At 37.8% G+C, this 24,106-nt stretch overlaps 1 protein-coding gene across 27 annotated transcripts in view; it reads left to right on the top strand.

The window, feature by feature from the left end:
* Positions 1-24,106, top strand: part of PEAK1 (pseudopodium enriched atypical kinase 1) — a 293,590-nt gene that overhangs the window by 143,255 nt on the left and 126,229 nt on the right. For 24 of the 27 annotated variants that reach the window (XM_063638673.1, XM_063638670.1, XM_063638674.1 and 21 more), the window contains one exon: positions 14,772-14,931. The gene's annotated coding sequence lies outside the window, so the exon portion shown is untranslated. Of the gene's footprint in view, positions 1-4,802; positions 4,930-11,637; positions 11,722-12,382; positions 12,439-14,771; positions 14,932-24,106 lie in introns of all 27 variants that reach the window. The other 3 variants (XM_055277609.2, XM_055277613.2, XM_063638672.1) reach the window with 3 other exon arrangements.

Here is a 24,106-nt window from a genome sequence, read left to right on the forward strand (position 1 = left end):
TTATTTATTTATTTTGAGACAGAGTCTCACTCTGTCGCCCAGTCTGCACTGCAATCTCAGCTGACTGCAACCTCCATCTCCCAAGTTCAAGCGATTCTCCTGCCTCAGCCTCCTGAGTAGCTGGGATTACAGGCATGTGCCATCACACCCATCTAATTTTTGTATTTTTAGTGGAGATGGGATTTCACCGTGTTAGCCAGGATGGTCTCAATCTGCTGACCTCATGATCCACCCACCTTAGCCTCCCAAAGTGCTGGGATTATAGGCATGAGCCACCACGCCCAGCCTCATTTATTTCTTAAAATCTGTGTATAAGTGGACCCACTTGATTTAACCCATGTTGTTTAAGTATCAACTGTACCTTACCAAGATGTACATATTTATTTTATTTTTGGAATTTTGTCTTATTTCAATAGGTTTTGGGGGAACAGGTGGTGTTTGGTTACATGAATAAGTTCTTTAGTGGTGATTTATGAGATTTTGGTGCACCTATCACCCTAGAAGTACGTGCTGTACCCAATGTGTAGTCTTTTATCCCTCATCTCCCTCTTATCCTTCCTCCAAGTCCTCAAAGTTCCTTGTATCATTCATATGTCTTTGCATCCTCATAGCTTAGCTTCCACTTATGAGTGAGAACATACTATGTTTGGTTTTCCATTCCTGAGTGAAATAATGGTCTCCAGTTCCATCTAGGTTGCTGCAAATGCCATTATTTTGTTTCTTTTTATTGCTGAGTAGTATTCCATGGTATATATACGCCACATTTTCTTTATCCATTTGTTGATTGATGGACATTTGGGCTGGTTCCATATTTTTGCAGTTTTGAATTGTGCTGCCATAAACATGCATGTGCAAGTATCTTTTTTGTATAATGACTTTTTTTTTCCTCTGAATAGATATCCAGGAGTGGGATTGTTGGATCAAATGGTAAATCTGCTTTTAGTTCTTTAAGGAATCTCCATACTGTTTTCCATAATGGTGTACTAGTTTATATTCCAACCAGCAGTGTAAAAGTGTTCCTTTTTTCATGACATCCACACCAATATCTATTTTTATTTTTTGATTATGAGTTTTTTTATTTTTGATTATGATTTATTTTATGGTTATTGTTGCAGGAGTAAGGTAGTATCTCATTGTGGTTTTGATTTGTATTTCCCTGATCATTAGTGATGTTGAGCACTTTTTCATATGTTTATTGGCCATTTGTATATCTTATTTTGAAAATTGTCTATTCATGTCTTTAGCCCACTTAATGGGATTTTTTTTTTCTTGCTAATTTGGTTCCTTGTAGATTCTGGATGTTAGTCTTTTGTCAGATAGATTGCAAAGATTTTCTCCCACTCTGTGGGTTGTCTGCTTTTTCTGCTGATTGTTTTTTTGCTGTGCAGAAGCTTTTTTGTTTAATTAAGTTCCATCTATTTATCTTTGTTTTTGTTGCGTTTGCTTTCAGGTTCTTGGTCATGAAGTCTTTGCGTAAGCCAGTGTCTAGAAGGCTTTTCCCAATGTTATCTTCTAGAATTTTTATGGTTTCATGTCTCAGATGTAAATTTTTGGTCCATTTTGAGTGGATTTTTGTATAAGGTGAGAGATGAGGATCCAGTTTCATTCTTCTACACGTGGCTTGCCAATTATCCCAGCACCATTTGTTGAATAGTTTCCTTTTCCTACTTTATGTTTTTGTTTGCTTTGTCAAAGATCAGTTGACTGTAAGTATTTCTCTTTATTTCTGGTTTCTCTATTCTGTTCCATTGGTCTGTATGCCTGTTTCTATTCCAGTGCAATGCTGTTTCGGTGACTATGGCCTTATAGTATCATTTGAAGTTGGGTAATGTGATGCCTCCAAATTTGTTCTTTTTGCTTAGTCTTGCTTTGGCTATGTGGGCTCTTTTTTGGTTCCATGTGAATTTTAGGATTGTTTTTTCTAGTTCTGTGAAGAATGGTGGTGGTATTTTGATGGGAATTTCATTGAATTTGTTGATTGCTTTTGGTAGTATGGTCATTATCACAATATTGATTCTACCCATCCATGAAAATGGGATGTGTTTCTATTTGTTTTGTCATCTATAATTTCTTTCAGTAGTGTTGTGTAGTTTTCCTTGCAGAGGTCTTTCACTTTCACCTCTTGGTTAAGTATATTCCTAAGTTTTTTGTTTTTGTTTTTAAAGCTGTTATAAAAGGGGTTGAGTTCTTGATTTGATTCTCAGCTTGGTTGTTGTTGATGTATAGCAGGGCTACTGATTTGTATACATTAATTTTGTATCCTGAAACTTTGCTGAATTCATTTACTAGTTCAGGAGCTTTTTGGATGAGTCTTTAGGATAATCTAGGTATATGGTTATGTCATCAGCAAACAGTGACAGTTTGACTTCCTCTTTGCCAGTTTGGATGCCCTTTATTTCTTTCTCTTGTCTAATTTTTCTTGCTAGGACTTCCAGTACTATGTTGAATAGAAGTGGTGAAAGTGGACATCCTTATCCTGTTCCAGTTTTCAGGGGGAATACTTTCAACTTTTCCCCATTCAGTATAGTGTTAGCTGTGGGCTTGTCATAGATGGCTTTTATTACCTTAAGGTGTGTTCCTTCTTTACCAATTTTGCTGAGGGTTGTAATCATACATAAAGGGATACTGGATTTTGTCAAACGCTTTTTCTGCATCTACTGAGATGATCATGTGATTTTTGTTTTTAATTCTTTTTATGTGATGTATCACATTTATTGACTTGCAGATGTTAAACCATCCCTGCATCCCTGGTATGAAACCCACTTGATCATGGTGGATTATCTTTTTGATCTCTGTTGGATTCGTTTAGCTAGTATTTTGTTAAGGATTTTTGCATCTATGTTCATCAGGGATATTGGTTTGTAGTTTTCTTTTTTTGGTTATGTCCTTTTCTGGTTTTGGTATTAGGGTGATACCGGCTTCATAGAATGATTTTGGGAGGATTCCTTCTTTCTGTATCTTCTGGAGTAGTGTCAATAGGATTGGTAATCAGTTCTTCTTTAAACGTCTGATAGAATTCAGCTGTGAATCCATCTAGTCCTGGACTTTTTTTTTTTTTTTTGGTAACTTTTTAATTACCATTTCATTCTTGTTGCTTGTTATTGGTCTGTTCAGAGTTTCTGTTTCTTCCTGGTTTAATCTAGGAGGGTTGTATATTTCCAGGAATTTATCCATCTCCTTTAGTTTTCTAGTTCATGCACATAAAAGTGTTCATAGTAGCCTTGAATGATATTTTGTATTTCTATGGTATTGGCTGTTTTATATCCCATTTTGTTTCTAATTGAGCTTATTTGGATCTTCTGTCTTCTTTCTTGGTTAATCACACTAATGGTCTATCAATTTTATTTATCTTTTCAAAGAACCAGCTTTTTGTTGTATTTATCTTTTGTATTTTTATGTTTGTTTCAATTTCATTTAGTACTGTTCTGATCTTGGTTGCTCGTTTTCTTCTGTTGGGCTTGGGTTTGGTTTGTTCTTGTTTCTTTAGCTCCTCAAGATGTGACCTTAGATTGTCTGTGCTCTTTCAGACTTATCAATGTAGGCATTTAATGCTGTGAATTTCCTGTTAGCACTGCCTTTGCTGTATCCCAGAGGTTTTTATAGGTTGTGTCACTATTATCGTTCAGTTCAAATAATTTGTTAATTTCCATCTTGATTTCATTTTTGACTCAGTCATCATTCAGGAACATGTTATTTAATTTCCATATATTCGCATGGTTTTGAGGGTTCCTTTTGGAGTTGATTTCCTTTTTTTTTATTATTATGCTTTAAGTTCTAGGGTACATGTGCACAACGTGCAGGTTTGTTACATATGTATACATGTGCCGTGTTGGTGTGCTGCACCCATTAACTCATCATTTACATTAGGTATACCTCCTAATGCTATCCCTCCCTGCTCCCCCAACCCCACGACAGGCCACGGTGTGTGATGTTCCCTTTCCTGTGTCCAAGTGTTCTCATTGTTCAGTTGCCACCTATGAGTGAGAACATGCGATGTTTGGTTTTTTGTCCTTGCAATAGTTTGCTGAGAATGATGGTTTCCAGCTTCATTCATGTCCCTACAAAGGACATGAACTTATCCTTTTTTTATGGCTGCATAGTATTCCATGGTGTATATGTGCCACATTTTCTTAATCCAGTCTATTATTGTTGGACATTTGGGTTGGTTCCAAGTCTTTGCTATTGTGAATAGTGCCGCAATAAGCATACATGTGCATGTGTCTTTATAGCAGCATGATTTATAATCCTTTGGGTATATACCCAGCAATGGCATGGCTGGGTCAAATGGTATTTCTAGTTCTAGATCCATGAGGAATCGCCATACTGACTTCCACAATGGTTGAACTAGTTTACAGTCCCACCAACAGTGTAAAAGTGTTCCTATTTCTCCACATCCTCTTCAGCACCTATTGTTTCCTGACTTTTTAAAGATCGCCATTCTAACTGGTGTAAGATGGTATCTCATTGCGGTTTAGTTTTGCGTTTCTCTGATGGCCAGTGATGATGAGCATTTTTTCATGTGTCTTTTGGCTGCATAAATGTCTTCCTTTAATATCTGTTCATCTCCTTTGCCCACTTTTTCATGGGGTTGTTTGTTTTTTTCTTGTAAATTTGTTTGAGTTCATTGTAGATTCTGGATATTAGCCCTTTGTCAGATGAGTAGAATGCAAAAATTTTCTCCCATTCTGTAGGTTGCCTGTTCACTCTGATGGTAGTTTCTTTTGCTGTGCAGAAGCTCTTTAGTTTAATTAGATCCCATTTGTCAATTGTGGCTTTTGTTGCCATTGCTTTTTGTATTTTAGGCATGAAGTCCTTGCCCATGCCTACGTCCTGCTCAACGAAATAAAAGAGGACACAAACAAATGGAAGAACATTCCATGCTCATGAGTAGGAAGAATCAATATTGTGAAAATGGCCATACTGCCCAAGGTAATTTATAGATTCAGTGCCATCCCCATCAAGCTACCAATGACTTTCTTCACAGTTCACATGGAACCAAAAAAGAGCCCGCATTGCCAAGTCAGCCCTAAGCCTATGAGCTTAGCCGTTGAGCAGTGGTTTGTAGTTCTTGAAAAGGTCCTTCACATCCCTTGTAAGTTGGATTCTTAGGTATTTTATTCTCTTTGAAGCAGTTGTGAATGGGAGTTCACTCATGATTTGGCTCTCTGTTTCTCTGTTATTTGTGTATAAGAATGCTTGTGATTTTTGCACATTGATTTTGTATCCTGAGACTTTGCTGAAGTTGCTAATCAGCTTAAGGAGATTTGGGGCTGAGACGATGGGGTTTTCTAGATATACAACCATGTCATCTGCAAACAGGGACAATTTGACTTCCTCTTTTCCTAATTGAATACCCTTTATTTCTTTCTCCTGCCTGATTGCCCTGGCCAGAACTTCCAACACTATGTTGAATAGGAGTGGTGAGAGAGGGCATCCCTGTCTTGTGCCAGTTTGCAAAGGGAATGCTTCCAGTTTTTGCCCATTCAGTATGATATTGGCTGTGGGTTTGTCATAGATAGCTCTTATTATTTTGAGATATGTCCCATCAATACCTAATTTATTGAGAGTTTTTAGCATGAAGGTTGTTGAATTTTGTCAAAGGCCTTTTCTGCATCTATTGAGATAATCATGTGGTTTTTGTCATTGATTCTGTTTATATGCTGGATTACGTTTATTGATTTGCGTATGTTGAACCAGCCTTGCATCCCAGGGATGAAGCCCACTCGATCATGGTGGATAAGCTTTTTGATGTACTGCTGGATTCAGTTTGCTAGTATTTTTTCAAGGATTTTTGCATCTATGTTCGTCAGGGATATTGGTCTAAAATTCCTTTTTTTTTTTGTTGTGTCTCTGCCAGGCTTTGGTATCAGGATGATGCTGGCCTCATAAAATGAGTTAGGGAGGATTCCCTCTTTTTCTGTTGATTGGAATAGTTTCAGAGGGAATGGTACCAGCTCCTCCTTGTACCTCTGGTAGCACTCGGCTGTGAATCCATCTGGTCCTGGACTTTTTTTGGTTGGTAATCTATTAATTATTGCCTCAATTTCAGAGCCTGTTATTGGTCTATTCAGAGATTCAGCTCCTTCCTGGTTTAGTCTTGGGAGGGTGTATGTGTCCAGGAATTTATCCATTTCTTCTAGATTTTCTGGTTTATTTACGTAGAGGTGTTTATAGAATTCTCTGATGGTAGTTTGTATTTCTGTGGGATCGGTGGTGATCTCCCCTTTATCATTTTTTATTGTCTCTATTTGATTCTTCTCTCTTTGCTTCCTTATTAGTCTAGCTAGTGGTCTGTCAATTTTGTTGATCTTTTCAAAAAACCAGCTCCTGGATTCATTGATTTTTGAAGGGTTTTTTATGTCTCTATTTCCTTCAGTTCTGCTCTGATCTTAGTTATTTCTTGCCTTCCGCTAGCTTTTGAATGTGTTTGCTCTTGCTTCTCCAGTTCTTTTAATTGTGATGTTAGGGTGTCAATTTTAGATCTTTCTTGCTTTCTCTTGTGGGCATTTAGTGCTATAAATTTCCCTCTACACACTGCTTTGAATGTGTCCGGAGATTCTGGTATGTTGTGTCTTTGTTCTCGTTGGTTTCAAAGAACATCTTTATTTCTGCCTTCATTTCTTTATCTACCCAGTAGTCATTCAGGAGCAGGTTGTTCAGTTTCCATGTAGTTGAGCAGTTTTGAGTGAGTTTCTTAATCCTGAGTTCTAGTTTGATTGCACTGTGGTCTGAGAGACAGTTTGTTATAATTTCTGTTCTTTTACATTTGTTGAGGAGTGCTTTACTTCCAACTATGTGGTCAGTTTTGGAATAGGTGTGGTGTGGTGCTGATAAGAATGTATATTCTGTTGATTTGGGGTAGAGAATTCTGTAGATGTCTATTAGGTCCGCTTCGTGCAGAGCTGAATTCAATTCCTGGATATCCTTGTTAACTTTCTGTCTCGTTGATCTGTCTAATGTTGACAGTGGGGTGTTAAAGTCTCCCATTATTATTGTGTGGGAGTCTAAGTCTCTTTGTAGGTCTCTAAGGACTTGCTTTATGAATCTGGGTGCTCCTGTATTGGGTGCAATATATATTTAGGATAGTTAGCTCTTCTTGTTGAATTGATCCCTTTACCATTATGTAATGGCCTTCTTTGTATCTTTTGAACTTTGTTAGTTTAAGGTCTGTTTTTTCCGAGACTAGGATTGCAACCCCTGCCTTTTTTTGTTTTCCATTTGCTTGGTAGATCTTCATCCATCCCTTTATTTTGTGAGCCTATGTGTGTCTCTGCACATGAGATGGGTTTCCTGAATACAGCACACTGATGGGTCTTGACTCTTTATCCAATTTGCCAGTCTGTGTCTTTTAATTGGAACATTTAGCCCATTTACATTTAAGGTTAATATTGTTATGTGTGAATTTGATCCTGTCATTATGATGTTAGCTGGTTATTTTGCTCGTTAGTTGATGCAGTTTCTTCCTAGCCTCGATGGTCTTTACAATTTGGCATATTTTTGCAGTGGCTGGTACCGGTTGTTCCTTTCCATGTTTAGTGCTTCCTTTAGCAGCTCTTTTAGGGCAGGCCTGGTGGGGACAGAATCTCTCAGCATTTGCTTGTCTGTAAAGTATTTTATTTCTCCTTCACTTATGAAGCTTAGTTTGGCTGGATATGAAATTCTGGGTTGAAAATTCTTTTCTTTAAGAATGTTGAATATCGGCCCCCACTCTCTTCTGGCTTGTAGAGTTTCTGCTGAGAGATCAGCTGTTAGTCTGATGGACTTCCCTTTGTGGGTAACCCGACCTTTCTCTCTGGCTGCCCTTAACATTTTTTCCTTCATTTCAACTTTGGTGAATCTGACAATTGTCTTGGAGTCGCTCTTCTCGAGGAGTATCTTTATGGCATTCTCTGTATTTCCTGAATCTGAATGTTGGCCTGCCGTGCTAGATTGGGGAAGTTCTCCTGGATAATATCCTGCAGAGTGTTTTCCAACTTGGTTGCATTCTCCCCGTGACTTTTGGGTACACCAATCAGACGTAGATTTGGTTTTTTCACGTAGTCCCGTATTTCTTGGCAGCTTTGTTCGTTTTTTTTGTTGTTGTTGTTTTCTAAACTTCTCACTTCATTTCATTCATTTGATCTTCCATCACTGATACCCTTTCTTCCAGTTGATCGAATCGGCTACTGAGGCTTGTGCATTTGTTACGTAGTTCTCGTGCCATGGTTTTCAGCTCCATCAGGTCCTTTAAGGACTTCTCTGCATTGGTTATTCTAGTTAGCCATTCTTCTAATCTTTTTTCAAGGTTTTTAACTTCTTTGCCATGGGTTCAAACTTCCTCCTTTAGCTCGGAGTAGTTTGATTGTCTGAAGCCTTCTTCTCTCAACCCGTCAAAGTCATTCTCTGTCCAGCTTTGTTCCATTGCTGGTGAGGAGCTGCATTCCTTTGGAGGAGGTGAGGTGCTCTGATTTTTAGAATTTTCAGTTTTTCTGCTCTGTTTTTTCCCCATCTTTGTGGTTTTATCTACCTTTGGTCTTTGATAGTGGTGACGTACAGATGGGGTTTTGGTGTGGATGTCCTTTCTGTTTGTTAGTTTTCCTTCTAACAGTCAGGACCCTCAGCTGCAGGTCTGTTGGAGTTTGCTGGAGGTCCACTCCAGACCCTGTTTGCCTGGGTGTCAGCAGCAGAGGCTGTATAACAGCAGATATTGGTGAACAGCAAATGTTGCTGCCTGATAGTTCCTCTGGAAGTTTTGTCTCAGAGGAGTACCCGGCCATGTGAGGTGTCAGTCTGCCCCTACTGGGTGGTGCCTCCCAGTTAGGCTACTTGGGGGTCAGGGAGCCACTTGAGGAGGCAGTCTGTCCGTTCTCAGATCTCAAGCTGTGTGCTGGGAGAACCACTACTCTCTTCGAAGCTCAGTTGGAAATGCAGAAATCATTCGTCTTCTGCGTCGCTCACGCTGGGAGCTGTAGACTAGAGCTGTTCCTATTCAGCCATCTTGGCTCCACCTCTTTTTCTTCTGTGTATAAACTACTGCTTATCTATCTAGTGAAATATTCATTTGACTCTATATATTTTATCTCTAGAAGTTATTTTTTTGTTCTTTTTGAAAATCCTGTATTTCTGTCTCCACTGTATTCCTTTTTTCATTTATGTCTTTGAATATAGAGCATAGTTATTACAGCCCTTTTAATGTCTTTGCCTGCAAATTCTATCATTTCTATCATTTCTGGGTTTCTTTCTATTGACTGATATTTTTCTGGTTATGGGCCACATTTCCCTGATTCTTACTATGTCCAGTAATTTTTTTATTAAATGATACATATTTATGAATTTAAATATTTGAGTCCTTAATCTTGTTGTATATCTTTAAAGAATGTTGGACTTCTTCCTGAAAAGCATTTTTGTTAAGTACAGATTAGTTTGTTCAGTTCTAGGCTTAAACACTCCTTTCAGGCATATCTAGAGTGGCCTTTATTCTAGGGCCCCTGCCTCAGTGATTTGTCCCTTCTGGGGACCCTGCTGATTGCTTTGTATATTTTGGTTTCTCTCTTCTTGCTGAAGGGAGCTTGTTGAATTCTTGGTCCTATGTCAGCTCTGAGAATCTTTGTATTGCAAGTCTCTGGTATCATTTTTTCCTTAGATGTTCTTCTCTGGTCTCAAAAAAAATTTACCCTTCTTAATGTAATGTAACGTTTTTATCTAGCTAAACGCTCAGGAGAACCCTTATTGAGATTACTTGAGCTGTCTCCCTCTTCTTTGGAATTCTGCGCCATAAATTCTAGCCTTCTTGGCCTCCTTGCACTTTTTTCTATCTGTCCAAGTAAACAAGATTTCGAGGCTCTGTTTAAGTTCTTCCTCCCTTTACTGAAGTGGTAAATTTCTTTCTGGCTGAGAGCCTGAGTTGCTGGTAGAACTCCCCTTATTTCTGTTTTCTTAGGGATCATAATACTGCACTGCCTGTGTCTGAAAATAGTCCTTTCCAGTATTTTATGCTGTATTCTAATTGTTTATAGTGAGAGGATCATCCTGGAACTGTTTACTCCCTCATGGTCAGAAGCAGAAGTTGAATTATTCTAGAATAGGTTTTAAGGCTAACACCTTTGCAGAATTTAGAAGCTCCCAATAAATTGTTTCTTAACACTTATCCATTGATGTACTTTTTCTCAGTATTGTTATAAATGAACTGTGTCTGCTATGGGAACTATTATTTATTTTTCAAATCAGAGAGCCTATTACAAACTCTAAATCAGAAACTGATCAGAAGAAAAGGATATATCATACTTAATAAATTTTATGAATCAGGAAAATTGATTTCTTGAGAATATAAAAATTGTCTCTATTATGAGATACTAATTTTAAATATAAAGTTATTAACATTCATTAGAAATATGAGGGAATAGCATTACCAGAGTGTAAGGACTAAAATAAACCGTTTGATCTAGTCATTTAAAATATGAATTCTAAAATTTTAGAGAATAACCGTGTTGGATGTAGTTTGTATTAGAAATTTGGCAAATGTTATCTGTAAAGGGCCAAATAATGTATATTTTGGGTTTTGTAGGCATTTAGTTCCTGTAACAACTACTTAACTCTGCCTTTATGGTAAAAAATCAGCCATAGACAATATATAAACAAATGAACTGGCTGTGTTCTGATAAAATTTTATTTATGGACCATGACATTTGAATTTCATCTAGTTTTTATGTCTCAAAATATTCTCCTTTTGAGTTTTTTCAACTCTTTAAAAATGTAGAAACTATTTTTACCTAGCAAGCCATACATAAAAGCAGGTGGCAGGTTGTATTTGACCTATGGGTAAAGGCTTGACAACCGCTACTTTATGATTAAAAATCTTCTCAGTAAGCTATCAGATTCCTGGTAGACCATTGTATTTCCATTCTATATGATTTTTTTTTCTACCTGAAACTATTCCCTACTATTAAGTTAAATAGCAAAGTAAATAAGATCACACCAATTTTAGCCTGTAGGGCTTTGAAAGTTATATAGTGTCAAAGGTTTGAAATCATTTATAGTGTCTGAGTTTCTTCAGCCAACTGGGGAATTGAGGCTAGTGTCTAATTTATCTTACTACCAAGCCTGCACATTTTATATTTTTCAATCATGCAAGGCTAATTCCTTCTTCCCTATTTTTGTTTTATTATGCTTATCTTATTAATGTTCCCAAATTAGTACATAGTTCTTTATCCTGAATTTAGTCATTTTTGGATGAAGTTGTCTGGGTACTCATGAACAGAAAGTCCCTTCACCTTATATTTAACTTCATGCTGTCCCCACCTACAAGATCTTGGATTTTTTTCCTCTTAGTTCACAATCTTGAGACTATAGCCTCTTTTCTGCATTACCTGTGTGTCTATAATGTCTTTCACATAACCCTATTAGCCAGTTAGAACACAAAATAATTTCAAAGCATATTTTCTTTATTCTTCCTGATATGCCTTAGCATACTGGTCAGTCCCCTGTTAGAATGCTCAGAATTTGTTATCTAATATCTATCTGAAGCAGGATTGAAATATATGCCCTACTATTTTGTTTGGTGCTATATCCATAACGTTAATTCAGTCCCTACTTTAGAAGAATTACTATGCATTTCATGGTTTATAACCATAAGTGTATTTTCTTTCCTTCCTCCTTAAGGTGTATAGTTGATGTTGTTCTTTACCAGTAGCCAAAATCCAGTACCATGAATATTCTGGAAGAAAGGCCTTAGGTTTAATTTAGGTGAGTGCTGCTATTGCATCATAAATGGTTGGTGACATAGTTGCATATGGCCGCATATTTGGGGAATATTTTTTTTGTTTGCATGTCTTCATGATGTTTTCCCGAAACATCGTAACATTGTCAAGAAATAAAACAGAAAGGCAACTTCTTTCTTTTCTAATGCAAGGAGAGAAGAACTTTTGTTTTCAAATATGAAATAAAAATAAGGATTGGTACTGGCAGAAGCTTGGAATAAATGGAAAGTCAGAACCCAAACACAATTTCCATTGTTAGTAAAATAAGTTAACAGTTTAAAATAATTGTTATTTCATTGTTGTTATTACACAGGAATAAATAATTAATAGGTTTAAAATCAGGCCAATTTTTAAATTTTGGGCATGGTAATGGTATGATATTCAAGATATCTTCTCACAAATTGTTAATTCATTGTTTTGATAATTTAGAAACATTTTTTCTAGGAGCATTATATACTCCTTCCTATCTTATGACATGTGTGCCCTATATCTGGAAAATTCTACTCCTAAATCTTTACATGTCTGGCTCATTTTATTCAATTTCAACTTGGCATCATCTCCTCAGAGAGTTTTAGTTTATATGCTATCTAAAACAGCATCTTCACCTCCCCATTCTCTTTGCAACACTCAATTTTATTTTTTTTCAGAGCGTTGAAGATGTCTGAAATCAGTTTATTATTTGTCCATCTTTCTGTACTAGAAGGTAAACTCTGTGAGAGCAGAGATCTTGCATTTTTATTGTCTCTCTAGTACTTAGAACACTGCCTTTCACACAGTAGTTCCTAAGTATATAATTCATATGTGGTTGACTAGAAGGATGCATAAATAAAAGTATGTCAGCGGGCATGGTGGCTCACACTGGTAATTCTAGTACTTTGAAAGGCTGAGGTGGGAGGATAGCTTGAGCCCAGGAGTTCAGGACTAGCCTAGGCAATGTAGTGAGACCCAGTTTTTACAAAAAATGTAAAAATTAGCAGAGCATGGTGGCGTGTGACTGTAGTCTCAGCTACTCAAGAGGCTGAGACAGGAGGATTGCTTGAGCCTAGGAAGTCAAGGATGCAGTGAGCCGTGATCATGCCACTGTACTCCAGCCTGGATGACAGAGTGAGACCCTGCCTTTTAAACAAACAAACAAAATAATAAATACTCATTGCTGCTTACTTGATTAGAAAATAAAAAATAAAAAAAGAATAAAGATAAAAAAATTTTAAAAAAGAACATATCCTCAATGACCTGTGAAATAATAAGCAGTCAAACTTATGTATATTGGAATCCCCAAGAGGAAGACAGAATATGGGACAGAACAATTTTTTTTTTAAGAAATAAGTGCTAAAAATTTCCCATATTGGGCAAAAACATAACTCACAGAATGAAGATCAGTAAACTCCAAGTAGAATAAATACAAAGAAAATCAAATCTAGACATATAATAGTTATACTACTAAAGTCCAAAGATAGGCCAGACGCGGTGGCTCACACCTATAATTCTAGCACTTTGGGAGGCCAAGGCAGGTGGATCACCTGAGGTCAGGAGTTTGAGACCAGCCTGGCCAACATGGTGAAATGCTGTCTCTACTAAAAATACAAAAATTACCCAAGTGTGGTGGCAGGCACCTATAATCCCAGCTACTCAGGAGGCTGAGGCAGGAGAATCGCTTCAACCCAGAGGGTGGATGTCGCAGTGAGCCAATATCATGCCACTTGAGCCTGGGCAAAAGAGCAAAACTCCATCTCAAAAAAATAGAAATAAAGTTCAAAGATAAAGAGAAAATCTTCAAAATAGCCAGAATACAAAAGAAGCATTAAACACAGGATAGCAATAATATTACTGACAGCTGACTTATCAGAAAAATCGAAGACAAAAAATTATGGAATGACATTAGTAAAAAGTTGTAAGGAAGAAGAAAAAAAAAAACCTTTAGGTCACAATGCAATATCCAATGAAAATATCATTCAAAAATGAAGGTAAAGTAAGATAATTTCAGATTTTAAAAACTCAGATATTTATTATTAATAGACATACAGTATAAGAACTACTTTTCTAAGCTGAAAGGTGGTAATACCAGATGGAAACTCAGTTCTATAGGAAGAAATGAATACCACCAAGGTGATAAATACAAATAGCTTTTTTTTTTTTCCTCTGTCACTTTCTTTAAAAGAAAGCTGACTTTTTAAAACAAAAGTTGAACGGTATCATTATGAGGTTTTGTAATATATGTAGAGGTATAATATATGATCACACTAGCAAAAGAATATTATAATAAATGGAATTACAATCATCCTTGGTGTGTCCTCAGGAGATTGGCTCCAGGACCACCCCCCATGCATACCAAAATTCACAGATGCTCAGGTTCTTTATATAAAATGTAGTGTTTGCATATAATCTATATACATCCTCTTGTATATAGTATACAATAACTCAGTTATTTTCCTTGTGTTTGGTGTTGTAGTGAAACAAATTAGGGGTTGGGTCAATTTTGAACATGCATAAAATGGATGCCCAAGAATCAGAAATAGGTAGACATGTATTTAATTGTGGGTGATATTTTTAAAAACCAAATTAAAAATCGTACTTGAGCCTAAACTAAAACTTCAAAGTGGCTAGTGAAATATTTACATTTGGAGATACCTGCTTTCAATATTTTAGAGAGATTATACCGAAGTTGGACATTGTGGCCCTTAGAATCATATTTTTATAAAGTTCGAGTTAAATGACTTGTCATTCAATTAATATTCATATACTTCCAGTAGAATAAGTCTCTACAAAAACAATCAAATGAAGACTTAGAAAATCTCAAGTGCATCGGTACTCTTTCGGTTCTTGTAAGTTACTGGTTCTTTGGTATGCCATGGGGAGGTCTTGAGTGTGTGAGATTATATGCGTGTCTCCACCTAAGTAAAAAAGATATTTCTTAAGTGAATTAGATGAATTATAACTGTTGAGTGAGGGTGATATTAGGAATATCTAAGAAAAGATGTCCAATATATTTGAAATTATGTCACTCTCCAGTTTTGTTCTATTTTTTTTCTCTTGCAGTAAACATTGCTATCTTCAGAAACTAAGGAATGAGAGGCAAGGAAGAAAGGACATTCATCTTGGAAAGACCCAAAGCACCTTGAAATTTGGAAGACATGTTATGCTAGCTGCTAAAACCACCGTGGTCACCAGAATGAATGAAGTGCTTCAGATTTAAACAGTAAGCAGAATTCTCCTAACATGTTACATTTCCACCAAGAATTTTAGATGACTGGAAAGAATTTCTTTTTAAGTTTAAATGTTTAAGTTAAATGCCAAACTATAGATAAAGCTGAACATTTTATAACTTACTTAGCATAACCAGGCTTTGGTCCTTAGTGTTTGCTCAAAAGAATTTTTTTCCCCTAGTTATAAACTTAATTTAGAAATGTAAGATTATTTGAGAAAGAATATGGAAAATACTAGTATATTTATAAGTCCATTTGATGCAGGGCAGGTGAGCCCTAAAGCAGAGCTTAGGCCATGAGGGATCTTGGCTTTGCGAAGGCAAGAATTAAAGGGCAAGCCAGAGGTAGAAGAAAACAGCTTTATTGAACAGGCAGTGTTACAGCTCTAGTGGTATCACAGCTCTTTGACTGCTCCTGCAGAGCAGGGGTACTTTGTAGGCAGACAGTAGCAGCTCAGGACAGTTTTGCAGTCATATGTATACCTTCCTTTAACTGCATGAAGATTAGGGGATGATTTATGCAGAAATTTCTAGGGAAAGGGTAGTAATCATTGAGTCATTACCATGGAAAGAGGCAGTAACTTCTGGGTGTTGCCATGGCAACAGTAAATTTACATGGCATGATTGAAGGCTGCTGTCCCCCCTGACATGCCCATTTTAGCTAGTCCTGTATCTATCTGGTCCAGTGTCTGAGCCCCACCTCTGGAGTCAAGTCCCGCCTCCTACCTCACATCCTTCAACAATTATTTTTTCGTTTCATAGAAATAAGCAACATAGGTAGTAGTTCCTATTCAATATACAAAGGATTTTTTGGTGTTATTTTTTGAACTTTATTTCATGTTTTGTTTTCCTTACTTGACATCTAGTCTCTAGATATCTTATTTTAATATGACCTTTATTTACTCTTTTGCCTCTCTTTCTCTCTACCTTTTGAAAATCATCTTGAAAGAATTGGGAGTTATAAAAGGGACAAGAATCCAGAATAGTAAAGGAGAGGGAAATTTTAAAGGATTATAAGATTTTTTCTTCTTGTGAAATTGAAAATACTATTTGATTTCAAGTAGAGTAGAAAGCAGTTATATGAAGTCTTAAGATTCTTTATCATTCTTAAATCCTCTTAGTCCTAGACCAGAATTATTTCAATGCATGTTTTGTAAAGATTCAAATATTTCCAATTTTTTACATGAAATCCTAGTGAACAATTATAACTCTTATTCATTGGATTTCTACTAATTTGATTTTGAGAGATAATCATTTGTTTGCTTGAGTCACTATGTCTTGATAGTGAATGGGTATGATGGACCGAAACTAGTTTCTTGCTTTGAAATGCAGGAGATATGAAAAGTCAATCAAATAGCATCATGTACTAGTTCTAATAATTCTAAGGAATGCAGAACCTGTTTCATGTTGATAAATATAAGACAGGAGAAATTATATACCAAAGAATGAATGTTCTAATTATTCTTCCCTGTACTAACATTAACCTTGATTAAAAATATCTTGGACAGGGCACGGTGGCCTGTAATCCCAGCACTTTGGGAGGCCAAGACAGGCGGATCACTTGAGGTCAGGAGTTCAAGACCAGCCTGACCAACATGGTGAAACCCCATCTCTATTAAAAATATAAAAATTAGGCCAGGCGCAGTGGCTCACGCTTGTAATCCCAGCACTTTGGGAGGCCGACGCAGGCAGATCACGAGGTCAGGAGATCAAGACCATCCTGGCTAACATGGTGAAACCCCATCTCTACTAAAAATAAAAATTAGCCGGGTATGGTGGCAGGCGCCTGTAGTCCCAGCTACTCGGGAGGCTGAGGCAGGAGAGTGGCGTGAACCCAGGAGGTGGAGCTTGCAGTGAGCTGAGATTGCGCTACTGCACTCCAGTCTGGGCAGCAGAGTGAGACGCCGTCTCAAAAAAACAAAAAACAAACAAAAAAACACAAAAATTAGCCGGGTGTGGTGGCGTGTGCCTGTGATCCCAGCTACTCGGGAGGCTGAGGCAGGAGAATCGCTTGAACCCAGGAAGCAGAGGTTGCAGTGAGCCAAGATCATGCCACTGCACTCCAGCCTGGGTGACAGAGTGAGACTCTGTCAAAAAAAAAAAAAAATTATATATATCTTAACAGTGATTTCTTTAAAAAAAAAATCTCTAATTCTGGGTTAAACCTCTACTTGTGGCATTATTGGAGCTTTTTTGTGCCCTTGTCACTGGTAGCCATGTGGCCACATTCACCTTTCTAAAATATCCAGTAAATTCTTTCTGGTTCTCAACTATTTTAAAAAAAAAATTTAAGTTGAAGAAAGGAACTTTTAAAACACTGCAGAAATTAAAGTGTTAAGTGTTAACTTATGCAGGTGAGATAATACATAGAAAGTGATCAGATTTCCCTGTCTCTCTGTTATTGATTTAAGTGTACTTATTTAATTATATCTGCTTCAGGGCCAGGCATAGTGGCTCACGCCTGTAATTCCAGCACTTTGGGAGGCCGAGGTGGGTGGATCACCTGAGGTCAGGAGTTCAAGACCAGCCTGGCTAACATGGTGAAACCCTGTCTCTAGTAAAAATTAGCTGGGCATGGTGGCGGGCACCTGTAATCTCATCTACTCAGGAGGCTGAGGCAGGAGAATCACTTGAACCCAGGAGGCAGAGGTTGCAGTGAGCTGAGATTGCATCATTGCACTCCAGCCTGTGCGACAGAGCAAGACTCCATCTCCAAAAAAAAAAAAAAAGTATATATATATATATGTATGCTTCAATAATCTTGTATAACCACAGTTTCATTACAAAAATGAAAACAAACAACATTGTCAAAATCTTTACTGCGATACTTTTACCACACCTTATCAAACTCCTAATTCCATTTAAATCCATCAGTCAGTGATTTTTGGTAATTGTGGGTAGGGTCATTGAAATCCACAGATAGTATGATAAAGTTTTTCTAATCATTAATTTCCACTTTTTTACTAATGGGTTTGTTTTCAAGATTATAATATTATCAAGAAACAGGTTTGGTTAGCACTTCACCTCTCTATACTGTAAAATAACTGCACGGATTCTCCCACCTAGCCCAGTTCAGAAATCATATAACACATCCATGAGGTACATAGCAGGCCATCTACATTTACATATTTTTCTGGCCCCATCCAAGCTGGTTGTGTCCAAAATTTATAATCTACCGTGACTTTGAAGAGAGAATAGAATCAGATTTCTAATTGTGCAATTCATAGAATTTCTAATTTGCACAACTAGAAATTTAGATTTTTAATGGTGTGAACTATCATGGCCACTAAAGAAGCTAAAATTTAAAGAGTGACATTCTAGCTATGTAATGCTAAGATTGAGTCAAATAGTTTTATCTAAGTTTATTTCATTAGCTGAAAATTATGGCCCTTGTGGATAGGGGAGTATATTCTTACAGACAAAGAATAATTTGATATCTGTCTACAATCTTAAACTAATAACACTTGATAGGCCTTTAAAGCATTATTTACAATACTTTCATTTAGGAAAAATTTCCTTTTATAGGGAAGCCTATGTGCAATTTGTCCAGAAAAAAAAATAATTTAAAATAGTAGTAATAGGCCAGGCACCATGGCTCACGCCTGTAACCCAACACTTTGGGAGGCCGAGGCGGGAGGATCACCTGAGGTCAGGAGTTTGAGACCAGCCTAGTCAACATGGTGAAACCCCGAATCTACCCAAAAAAATACAAAAATTAGCCAGACATGGTGGTGCACATCTGCACAGTGACTCGGGAGGCTGAGGCACAAGAATCACTTGAACCAGGAGGCAGGGCTGCGGTGAGCCGAGATGGCACCTCTGCACTCCATCCTGGGTGACAGAGTGAGACTCCGTCTCAAAAATAACATAACATAACATAACATAACATAACATAACATAACATAACATAAATAGTAGTAATAATGTGTACTGAGTGCTTACTATATATGAAACATTGGGATTCACTTTTAATATGCTTAGTCCATTGGGCCTAAACTGGGTGGCTTGAAAACAACAGAAATTTATGGTCCCAAAGTACCAGCATATTTAGTATCTGGTAAGTGCATCTGCTTTCTGGTTCATAGATAGTGTCTTTTCACTGTGTCCTCACATGGCAGAAGGGGACAAGTGAGCTCTCTGGAGTCTCTTTTATAAGGACTCTTACTAATCCCATGCATGAGGTCTCTGGCCTCATGATATAATCACCTGCCAAAGGCTCCACCTCAAAATGACAACACATTGGGGATTAGGTTTCAACATAAGAATTTTGAGGAGGACACAAACATTCATTTAACGGAATATGGATTATCTTTAAACCTTACAAATCTGTTTGACATAGGTCTTGTTATTAATATTTCAATTTTATATATGAGGAAATCATTATCAAAATTAAGTAAATTGTCCAATATCAAATGACTAGTGGTACAGCTAAGCTTGTCTGACTCCACAACCTCATCTTAACTACCAAAGCTCACTTGAGAAAATAATAGATTGATCAGGTGCAGTGGTTCACACCTGTAATCCCAGCACTATGAGAAGCCAAGGTGAGAGGATCACTTGAGGCCAAGAGTTTGAGACCAGCCTGAGCAACATAGCAAGAACCCCATCTCTACCAAAAAAAAAAAAAAAAATTAATACTACCAAGGAAATATTTAATAATATCAGTTATGCACAAATTATGCCAGGAAATAAAAGAAGATTTAACACTTCCCAACTCATTTTATAAAATTAGTAGTATTTTGACATTAAAACAAGTCAAATAGATTACAAGAAAGAAAACTACAGGCATAGACAAAAAAATCTTCAAGAAAATATTGGCAAATCAAAACCAGCAATATGTAAAAATGATAATGCATTATGAAAGTAGGTTTTATCCCAAAAATTCAAGGTTGTTTTAATCTTCAGAATCAATCGATGCAATTCACCATATCAAGAAATTAAAAGAATGGGAGGCTAAGACGGGCAGATCACTTCAGGTTAGGAGTTTGAGACAGACCAGCCTGGCCGAAGTGGTGAAATCCTGTCTCTACTGAAAAAACAAATAAAAAAATTAGCCAGGTGCCGTGGCACACACCTGCAATCCCAGCTACTCTGGGGCATGCTGAGGCACAAGAAGCTCTTGAACCCAGGAGGTGGAGGTTGTGCCACTGCACTGCAGCCTGGGTGACAGAGTGAGACTCTGTCTCAAAAAAAAAAAAAAAAAAAAAGAAAAGAAAAAAGAGAAAAAAAAATTTAAAACCCCATATGACCCATATAAATTACTCAGTGGTTAGATACTGCATTAATTCATAATAAAAAATCTCAGCAAACTAGGAATTGAAGGAATTTCCTCAGCCTAGTAAAGGGCAAAAATAACTATCATAGAGCTGATGCAACACTTAATGGTGAAAAAGTGAATGCTTTCTTCCTAAAATTAAGAACAAGACAAGGTAGTCATAGCAAGTTCAGTTAAGCAAAAAAAGAAAAATAAAAAGAAAGAAATCAAAGGAATGCAAATTAAAGAGGAAGAAGTAAGCTCTCAGTATTTGCAAATGAAATCATTTTCTATACACAAAATCCCAGAGAATCTACCAAAAAGTCTACTAGAACTAATGATAAGTGGTAAATTAGTAAAGTCACAGGATTCAAAATAATTATATAAAAATCTTTCGTATTTGTATACACTTTTTTTTTGAGACCGAGTCTCACACTGTCACCCAGGCTGGAGTTCACTGGTGCAATCTCGGCTCACTGCAACCTCTGTCTCCCAAGTTCAAACGATTCTCGAACCTCAGCCTCTTGAGTAGCTAGGACTGCAGGCACCCACCATCATGCTTAGCTAATTTTTTTTATTTTTAATAGAGACAGGTTTCACTATGTTGGCCAGACTGGTCTCGAACTCCTGACCTCGTGATCCGCCCACGTCGGCCTCCCAAAGTGCTGGGATTACAGATGTGAGCCACCATGCCTGGTCCTTCTATACACTATTAATTAATAACTGGACATTGAAATTATAAAATTTACAATAGCATTTACAATAGCACCATGAAACACAAATACATAGGTATAAATTTTTTTAAATGTGCAACATCTGTGCTGATAATCTACAAAGCACTCATGAAAATAATCAAAGAAAATCCCAATAAAGAGATATTGTGCTCAACTATTGGAAGAGTCAATATTGGAGTTGTTTTTTGGTTTGTGACAAAGTCTTACTCTGCCACCCAGGCTGGAGGTCCAGACCGCTCACTGCAGCCTCAACCTTCTGGGCTAAAGTCATCCTCCTACCTCAGCCCCCTCAGTAGCTGGGATTACAGGCACGAGCCACCATGCTTAGTCAATATTAAGATGTCAGCTCTCTCAAATTATTCTGTAGATTGCATAAAATCCCTATCAGAAGTCCAGCAGCGGCCGGGCACAGTGGCTCATGCCTGTAATCCCAGCACTTTGGGAGGCCGAGGCAGCTGGATCATGAGGTCAAGAGATCAAGACCATCCTGGCCAACATGATGAAACCTTGTCTCTACTAAAAATAGAAAAATTAGCTGGGAATGGTGGCACGTGCCTGTAGTCCCAGCTACTCGAGAGGCTGAGGCAGGATAATCGCTTGAACTCGGGAGGCGGAGGTTGCAGTGAGCTGAGATCACACCACTGCACTCCAGCCTGGCGACAGGGTGAGACTCTGTCTCAAAAAAAAAAAAAAAAAAATATCTATCAGGTATTTTTTTATAGGAGTTGACAGGCTGATTCTAAAATTTTTTTTGGAAAGGTAAAAGAACTAGAAAGCCAAAAACAATTCCGAGTAGAAACAAAGTGGGAAGACTCACACTACCTGATTCAATACTTACTAATCAAACTGCAGTACTTGAGCAGTATATTGTCATTAAAAGGGTAAATAGATCTGTAAAACAGAATAAATAGTCCAGAAATAGACACACACATACGTTCAATTGATTTTTAACAAAGATGCAGAGGTAATCTATGAAAAAAGATGAGTTTTTTCTTTTTTCTTTTTTTTCGAGACGGAGTCTCACTCTGTTGCCCAGGCCAGGCTGGAGTGCAGTGGTAAAATCTTGGCTCACTGCAGCCTCCGCCTCCCGGGTTCAAGTGATTCTCCTGCCTCAGCCTCCCAAGTAGCTGGGACCACAGGTGTGTGCCACCACACCCGGCTAATTTTTGTATTTTTAGTAGAGACAGGGTTTCACCATGTTGGTCAGGCTAGTCTTGAACTCCTGACCTCAGGCGATCCGCCTGCCTTGGCCTCCCAAAGTGCTGGGATTACAGGCATAAGCCGCTGTGCCTGGCTAAAAAGATTAGTTTTTTCAAGAAATGATACAAGAACAGTTAGACATCCTTTTTTTTTTTTTTTTTTTTTCACTTATTTGAGACAGAGTCTTGCTCTGTTGCCTAGGCTAGAGTACAGTGGCATGATCATGGCTCACTGCAACCTTGACTTCTTGGGCTCAGGTGATCCTCCCACCTCAGCCTCCAAAGTAGCAGGGATTACAGACATGCGCCACCACTCCCGGCTAATTTTGTATTTTTAATAGAGACAAGTTTCTCCATGTTGGTCAGGCTGGTCTAGTACTCGTGACCCCAGGTGATCTGCCCACCTCAGCCTCCCAAAGTGCTGGGATTACAGGCGTAAGCCACCACACCTGGCCCATCTGTGGGTTTCTTTTTTTTTTATTATTATTATTATACTTTAGGTTTTAGGGTACATGTGCACAATGTGCAGGTTTGTTACATATGTATCCATGTGCCATGTTGTTTTGCTGCACCCATTAACTCGTCATTTAGCATTAGGTATATCTCCTAATGCTGTCCCTCCCCCCTCCCCCCACACCACAACAGTCCCCGGAGTGTGATGTTCCCCTTCCTGTGTCCATGAGTTCTCATTGTTCAATTCCCACCTATGAGTGAGAACATGCGGTGTTTGGTTTTTTGTCCTTGCGACAGTTTACTGAGAATGATGTTTTCCAGTTTCATCCATGTCCCTACAAAGGACATGAACTCATCATTTTTTATGGCTGCATAGTATTCCATGGTGTATATGTGCCACATTTTCTTAATCCAGTCTATCATTGTTGGACATTTGGGTTGGTTCCAACTCTTTGCTATTGTGAATAGTGCCGCAATAAACATACGTGTGCGTGTGTCTTTATAGCAGCATGATTTATAGTCCTTTGGGTATATACCCAGTAATGAGATGGCTGGGTCAAATGGTATTTCTAGTTCTAGATCCCTGAGGAATCGCCACACTGACTTCCACAATGGTTGAACTAGTTTACAGTCCCACCAACAGTGTAAAAGTGTTCCTATTTCTCCACATCCTCTCCAGCACCTGTTGTTTCCTGATTTTTTAATGATGGCCATTCTAACTGGTGTGAGATGGTATCTCATTGTGGTTTTGATTTGCATTTCTCTGATGGCCAGTGATGATGAGCATTTCTTCATGTGTTTTTTGGCTGCATAAATGTCTTCTTTTGATGAGTGTCTGTTCATGTCCTTTGCCCACTTTTTGATGGGGTTGTTTGTTTTTTTCTTGTAAATTTGTTTGAGTTCATTGTAGATTCTGGATATTAGCCCTTTGTCAGATGAGTAGGTTGCAAAAATTTTCTCCCATTCTGTAGGTTGCCTGTTCACTCTGATGGTAGTTTCTTTTGCTGTGCAGAAGCTCTTTAGTTTAATTAGATCCCGTTTGTCAATTTTGGCTTCTCTTGCCATTGCTTTTGGTGTTTTAGACATGAAGTCCTTGCCCACGCCTGTGTCCTGAATGGTATTGCCTAGGTTTTCTTGTAGGATTTTAATGGTTTTAAGTCTAACATTTAAGTCTTTAATCCATCTTGAATTAATTTTTGTATAAGGTGTAAGGAAGGGATCCAGTTTCAGCTTTCTACATATGGCTAGCCAGTTTTCCCAGCACCATTTATTAAATAGGGAATCCTTTCCCCATTTCTTGTTTTTGTCAGGTTTGTCAAAGATCAGATAGTTGTAGATATGCGGCATCATTTCTGAGGGCTGTGTTCTGTTCCATTGATCTATGTCTCTGTTGTGGTACCAGTACCATGCTGTTTTGGTTACTGTAGCCTTGTAGTATAGTTTGAAGTCAGGTAGTGTGATGCCTCCAGCTTTGTTCTTTTGGCTTAGGATTGACTTGGCGATGCGGGCTCTTTTTTGGTTCTATGTGA

This window comes from Symphalangus syndactylus, chromosome 5 (assembly GCF_028878055.3).
Source record: "Symphalangus syndactylus isolate Jambi chromosome 5, NHGRI_mSymSyn1-v2.1_pri, whole genome shotgun sequence".
Taxonomy (NCBI): domain Eukaryota; kingdom Metazoa; phylum Chordata; class Mammalia; order Primates; family Hylobatidae; genus Symphalangus; species Symphalangus syndactylus.